A 7500-nucleotide genomic window follows, 5' to 3' on the forward strand; every position below is an offset into this window, starting at 1 on the left:
AAAAATTCTAACATAAAAGAAATTTGCAGCCGAAAATAATCACCGTGCTTCGCAACTAATATTTATTTTCAATTTTAAAACTTCAAATACTGGAAATTAGAATAATATGGCCACTGGAATCATTATTCGTATTAATTGAGACCTCGCTGTACTGAATAGTATTTTGTAAATTTCTTTCTTTATAGTTTTGTGCAGTAAAGATTTTTGACTTATTGTCTATGTTTATAAATTTTTATTTATTTGAAGATTACTTATTGTTCTTTTTCCCAGTTATGTATTGACAAAAAATTATTTAACTTTTTTAGGCTGTAATTGACATACACTGTATTTAGGGAAAGAAAAAAAAATTAGCTTATCACAGCTTTTTAAACCAGTTATAACCACCAGCCAAGATGTGTTATAAAATATAACAATAGGGGATTCATCCTATAAGAGGATTAGCAGTTTGACTGCAGTAGAACCCGTGTATCCACTAATTTGGTATCTGCGGTTTGAGTTATCTACGGTTTACTGTGGCCCAAAAACACCTCTTAATTTTGCACAATAATGAACCCAAAATGTAAAAGCAGAGAAGCTGGCAGTTCTTCAAAGCCTAAGAGAAGTCGGGAAGTGCTTCCTATTAGTGGAAAAGTGATAATTCTCCACTTATTGTGCATAATTTATAAATTAAACTTTATAATAAGTATGTACAAGACTTATATGTAGGGTTTGCTACTATCAACTGTAGGTCCTTGGAACGTATCCCCACGGATACGGGGGTCGTACTGTACATACTAATAAAAAAATTATTAATTTTTCTCACATACCTTCTTTCTCAGTGCACGTAATACATGGCAAACAAAATGATCGGTAGTAACGCTGCAAGTAAAATATAGGTGAAAAATGCAGTAAATGCATAGTATTTAATTTTTTCCAAACTGCAGTGTCTACTTAAAATATTAACAGTCACAGATTTCAGTGAATAAAGTGTTCAGTTGACTGTTACACAGAAGGATGTTTGCGTCTTCATAACTAAAATTTATTTATGCTCGTTGAAATTTCTTATTTTCAAACTCGTTGGAATTTGGGATTTTTTTTGGCTGGGGTAAGGGGGGGGGGTTAATTGAATAAAAAAGTTTTGGTATTTTAATACTGTTCCATACATAAATAACCTGGCTAGTAATATAGCCAGATAAATGAACTTGCGTCTCACTTTCAGTGGTCATTGGATCGAGCCTCAAAAAGTTTAAAAAAAAAAAAGTTAGCTGGATTTGGGTCCTGAAGGTGGGATATTTGCTGTTTGGAAGGACATCTGAACTGTTGTATCTTACGTGCGTTTTCTTTCGCTTCATCGCATAATTTGCTACACTCTTAATGCTACACATAATCTGTGAACTTAACTGCTACATTTTTCCACTTCACTCTTCACTGATTTCCTTGCCCTTGGCTGGCACTATAGCCTTTATCGACTCCTGCTGCTTTAGTATTGTACCTATCTTAGATGTACTACGTTGATATTGTCTTAAGTCAATAACCCGTACACCTTACTTATGTTTATCTATGATTTCATGTTTTAATTCCATGGACATCATCCTCTTTTTCTTCTCAGCATTGTCCTTTGCACTTACTTTCTTAGGACCCATTGTTAGAATCAAGAATTTTGGGAAAATAACTGCAGAAAATGGAAGGAAATCACGACGAAATATCCTCCCTGAGGGAGGTAAACATGTGCACTGCTCATCAGATGTTTTACTATTCACGGCGCCAACTAGTGGCAGCCTTTTGATGCTTATACTTTTTGTTATTATGTATTTTTATTACTATTGTATTATTAGCAGTAGGAGTAGTAGTAGTACGTATGTATTATAATTATTAGTAGTAGTATGTACGTATTATTAATTTAGGGGACTGGAGCACAGATCCAATTCCCTAGATGAAGAGCCCCTCACCAGCGTCAAGGAGAGAGTAAAATGAAAGAAATGTGGTGCAAGAATTCGTATACAATAGACACAAGACAACCCTCAAGGGAGGTTCCTTGACGCTGATGAAGGGCTCTTGATCTGGGGAATTGGATCTGTGCTTCAGTTCCCTAAATTAATAATAGTACGTACGTACTAATAATAATACGTACGTAATAATAAAGAGGACCTTCAGAACACCATTAGTAGGTGCAACCGCGCACTGTTCACCGTGCTGTGGGAGATATGTCCTGATTTCCTTCCATTTTCTGCAGTTTTTTTTCCTTTAAATTTCTTGTTTATAACCATGGGTCCTAAGAAAGCAAGTGCAAAGGACAATGATGAGAAGAAAAAGAGGATAATTTCCATGAAATTAAAGCATGAAATCATAGATAAACAAGCGAGGTGTGTGGGTTGCGGGGGAGGTTGGCTCATAAGTCGAGTTTCCACTGTATAGGTTTGTGGCCGTCTTGTCATCAGTGTCGAGGTTGGGAGACTACTCTCTCGTCTTTGCATTGACCACGCTCTTCTTATTCAAGGGTATCTCATGGAGAGGTGCCCTGTTCCACTCAGAGAATTATTATGTTCCAGTAAATAAAAAAAGGCACAATACCGTGACTGGAACGATACACAAATAACCTGCACATAAAAGAGATGAGCTTACGACGACGTTTCGGTCCGAGTTGGACCATTTACAATGGTCCAAGTCGGACGAAAACGTCGTCGTAAGCTTCTCTCTTTTATGTGCGGGTTATTTGTGTATTATGTTCCAATTTCTGTTAGCCATATTCGGTTGGACTGCCCACTCAGCGTGCACACAGAATTTGCCTCCAACATTGTCACCGCTCTACTGCCCTTGCTTTACCTTCCCTTCTTGTTGATGGACCCTCCTTCAACCCAGACACTCGTTGACTTTTTGACAGCAACTGATTTAGTGCACAAACTCTGATGATGATGACGACTCTAGCACTCATAGCCCTATCTACTTCAATCTCTTGCTACCCTCAACCCCTGCACTATCCACTGCCCCGCTGCATTCCATGACCTAATAATACTCCCTCTCCTTCTTGCTACCCAATACCCCTGCACCCTTCCCTGCCCTGCTGCGCTGTATAACCCTTGTAGGTTTAGCTCTTCTTTTTGATTGCTTTTATCATTTTCCAATCATTTGTGTGTGTTAGTTTCAGATACTTTCTGGTGGTGATGCCACCTTTCAAGGCAGGTGAGAGATTAAAGGTAGAAGACGTAGAAAGATGATTTACTGCATGAAGCCTAAAGTAGTAAGGCTACTGTGCTAGGATCTTGGGATAGGACTATACTAGAGTTTTTGCTTATGGCGATAATCAGTTTTAGACCGATATTTACACCAAAATTAACCAATGCTCACCAATAGTGATACGCAATTTTAGGCTGATACCGTCAAAATTAAATGAAACTCACCGATGGTTCGGTACATCCATATTTGGAACGCCTCAAATTTAGTGGGTAGAATGTACATTGGAGTGAAAAGGAAGAAATTCCTGATATCCTGATGAAGGAAAGGTACTGGAGTGCCTAGTCGCAAATCAAACTACCATAGTAAGGTACCTGAGTGAATGATAGGTTTAAGTGTAAAATGGATCCAGTTAAAAGCAGGGCCACTATGAGCACGATAAGAAAACAGTCAACATTAATGATTCCAGTCTAGAGCCTGTTTCCAGTAAATATCAGTAATACTGCCAAAATGAAGGTAGAAATTTTCGAAACGAAACTGGACCTGCCTCTACATAGAGGTTAGATCAGTCAGACTGTGATGCTTATTTAGGTCAGTGGCTGCTAGCAGCAAGAAAGCCTGATCCTTGGATGGGCTGTGAGAGTAAATAACTTGAGAATCCTGGCACTAGATACGCAGGGAACAGATGTACATATGTCACTGCCTCATTCAACATACTCTAACATTATAATAGTGCCATTGTAAAAACAACGTGAATATTATTTTTATGGTGACATTGTTGATTAATGTATATGATTTTAGTGTTGTTTAAGAATGACCTGTGTGAGCATAGATATTAGTGCTTAATCAGTAATATATAGTTTTTATTGACTTTTATTGGGATTCTTAAGAAATGAATAAATTATTTTATAATTAATACCCGTCAGACGATGTTTGAGTGGCCAAAACACAAAGCTGCCCTTCCGTGTTTGAGGGTTTCGTTGACTATATTTACTTTTCTGCTATTTCCACTTTCTCCTCTTCGTAGTACTGTCAAGTATTCACAGCTCCGTGAAGTTGGGAATATATGAGATAATTGGATGTTTTATAAACTCTTGCAGTACATGACCTACCAATTTCCTATCGAGGTGTTCCATTTCTGGACTATTTTGCTGCAATAGCTACCCACCTTCGCACCCGTTGGCAACAACGTTGGTCAACTCTGCTCGGTAACAAACTTCATTCTATTAAACCGAGCATAGGTTACTGGCCGTCTTCTTGTCATCAGTGCCGAGGATGGGAGACCACTCTCTCCCGCCTTCGCATTGGCCACACTTCGCATTGGCCATGGGTATCTCATGGAGAGGCACCCTGTTCCTCTCTGTGAGCAGTGTCAAGTTCCAGTATCGATTAGCCACATTCTGTTAGACTGCCCTCTCTATCAACGAGCACGCAGAATTTACCTCCAACGTCGTCTTCGTTCTACTACTCTCTCTTTACCTTCCCTTCTTGCTGATGGACCCTCCTTTAATCCTGACTCTCTCATTGACTTCTTGACAATGACTGATTTACTCCACAAACTCTGATGATACTTTTCGCACTCCCCTCAGCCCTTTCTAGTTCAGTCTCTTGCTGCCCTTTACCCTTTCACCATCCACTACCCCGCTGTTATCCGTAACCTATTACTCATCCATCTCCCTTTTGCCACCTGATGCCCTCGCTTCCTTCCTGCCCTGCAGCGCTGTATAGCCCTTGTGGCTTAGCGCTTCTTTTTGATTATAATAATAATATAAACTCTTGGGAATGTATGAGCTAATTGGATGTTCTATAAACTCTTGGGAATGTATGAGCTAATTGGATGTTTTATAAACTCTTGGGAATGTATGAGATAATTGGATGTTTTATAAACTCTTGGGAATGTATGAGCTAATTGGATGTTCTATAAGCTCTTGGGAATGTATGAGGTAATTGGATGTTTTATAAACTCTTGGGAATGTATGAGATAATTGGATGTTTACAAACTTTTGGGAATGTATGAGCTAATTGGATGTTTTATACACTTGGTTTATCTACAACATCTGGGGATATAATGTGGATTGAATTAATTAAACCTTAACATATTTAGAAATACTGTCAGCGCTGTGTGACCCTTAGAAATACTGTACACATTAAAACAAGTGTTTTGAGTATTGTACTGAACCGTATCATAATAGAAAACATGGTTAAAACCTAGGTAGTACACAAGTTTTTATGTACTGTGCTGCACTTTAGTACTGTACAGCACCTCGCCACAAAGCATGGTTATCAAACACCACCTTGGATATTGCCAGGAAAAAAAATCTGGTCAGGAGTTCGTTCCCGTATGACCATTACAGCTAGATAGTGCATCTCAGATTTTTACAACCTGTACAAATTTTTCTGCATCAGACTGAAGGGAAAACAACTCTTTGAAACCCAGGGGCAGCTCACATGTTAATAAAGTACAGTAATTGTTTAGGTAACTTTAGTAAGACTCATAATGGTGGTGATTAATTACAATTGCAAACTGTAATGCACTATATTTGTGAATAAAGTGCAGTACTTCACGTCAGTACATAAGGCATTTTTTTTAATTAATACAGGATTGTTTGGTTTCATTGTTGCTTGAATATGAGTGTGGGACAGTAAAATGCCATAGAAATTTAGTTAGCTTGAGTGTTTTTTTTTTTTTTTTTAACGGAAGGCAATGAGAACTTCATAAGCTATATTATGGAACTACTATACATGTTAATTACTATGGAAAGAGTGAATAATTATTGAAGAATTAGGTTAGTTTCAACAATGATACAGATGAAAAGGGCGCTTTTATTTATGTCTGATATATCATTGCATTAAGCACCTACTATTAATATCTAAATCTTCTTACTTGCAATAATGACAAATTGGGACGAAGCTACTCCTTTTTCATCGTAGTATTTTTCAAGGTACAGCAGTTGATAGAATTTATTATTCATTGCAGAGGAACACTGCTATGGTAGACCCATACTCGAGACGGCATCAATGCCCAAGTTGCTCTAAGGCTTTTGTCCTTGGCACCGACTTGAAGCGCCACCTTCTGGTACACACTGGTGAGAAACCTTTCAAGTGCCCTTATTGTCCACACCGTGCTAACCGAAAAGGAAACATGGCAGTCCATGTGATGAATAAACATGGAGATACATCGACTTGGCCTATAAAACTGCCAATAACCTCGCAGAGTCATCTTTAAGGTCAAGATACAGTTCGGATGGATGATCTCGGAGAGACCATGAGTGAATCAGTCAGGAAACCTTTTTTTGCCTGGCATTGCCGTTGCTGCTGCCGGGTTTCTTGTTTGGGTTTGTTCTTCGTAAGGAATGCTCAAGTAGATAATTTTATTTTTAAAATAGTTGTGGATGTTGAGTTGTGCATGTTGATTACCGAAAGGTGGAATAGTAAGCAATGCTCACAAGAGGTCATCCTTGTTGCAGGGTGACCGAAGAGAGCCGGGCAGCAGCCTCATTGATGAGGTTGGTCTAAGTGGAGTAAGCTCTCGCTGGAGACTCTTGATCAACCCCAAACCTGCTGCTGAAGGGGTTAAAACCTTCAACTGCAGATACTGTGGCAAAATCTTCACCGACTCTTCTAACCTCCGTCGACATACAATGATTCACACTGGGGAGAAGCCCTTTAAGTGTCCGCAGTGCAGTCACTCCTCAAATAGAAAAGGAAATCTTATTGCACATATTATGTCAGTGCACAGAAAACTATCCGAGACAGTGTATATTTCAACTGATCCAACTTTAAGCAAACAAAAGTAGTATGTGTGTGTGTGTGTGCGCGCCCATCCATTAATTTGTACCACTGCCAAGCAATATGGGCAAAAACGGTAAAAACTACAATGTAATTTTTTTGGTTACCCTTTTGAGAATTTTTTTTTTATTTAGCAATTTAGTACATTGCTATGAATATGAAATTTTCACAATGTAGAAAGTGTTTTGTTCTTAGAACCATTTGAAAAGTGACTTAGTGAATAATGATATTGAACTTTTCTACATGCGAATGGTACGAGTTGTTACCCCTCGTTACTGTGAGCAATCTATAGGAATGAATTTATTACATGCGGAGGGTACTTCCGAGTTCCCAGGGATGACCAAATAATTTACCCTGATGTACGTGTTCAACTTAACGTTTTGTTTTGTTTACCCTTTACCAGACTTCATGCAGTAGGAAATTTATAACCTTGGTAAATTACAGTGGAACTTCGAGAAGTGTTCGAACGTACCAGATCTAAAACAAACGGGAGTCCGAACAATTTTAAGACAAAAAAAAAAAAAAAGTGACCCGAACGCCCTGATATGTTGAAAATTAAGT

The 7500-nt window shown here is 38.4% G+C and overlaps 2 long non-coding RNA genes across 3 annotated transcripts in view; both read left to right on the forward strand.

The window, feature by feature from the left end:
- Positions 1–6: 6 nt before the first annotated feature.
- Positions 7–7500, forward strand: part of LOC138852509 (uncharacterized) — a 44122-nt gene continuing 36628 nt past the window's right edge. Inside the window, exon 1 of the long non-coding RNA XR_011391831.1 lies at positions 7–6236. This is a non-coding gene — a long non-coding RNA (uncharacterized lncRNA). The remainder of the gene's footprint in view (positions 6237–7500) is intronic.
- LOC128688033 (uncharacterized) overlaps positions 6243–7500 on the forward strand; it is a 29797-nt gene continuing 28539 nt past the window's right edge. Inside the window, exon 1 of one of the 2 annotated variants that reach the window (XR_011391833.1) lies at positions 6243–7029. This is a non-coding gene — a long non-coding RNA (uncharacterized lncRNA). The remainder of the gene's footprint in view (positions 7030–7500) is intronic. The other variant, XR_011391832.1, reaches the window with a different exon arrangement.

The sequence above is a fragment of the Cherax quadricarinatus genome, chromosome 10 (assembly GCF_038502225.1).
Source record: "Cherax quadricarinatus isolate ZL_2023a chromosome 10, ASM3850222v1, whole genome shotgun sequence".
NCBI lineage: Eukaryota > Metazoa > Arthropoda > Malacostraca > Decapoda > Parastacidae > Cherax > Cherax quadricarinatus.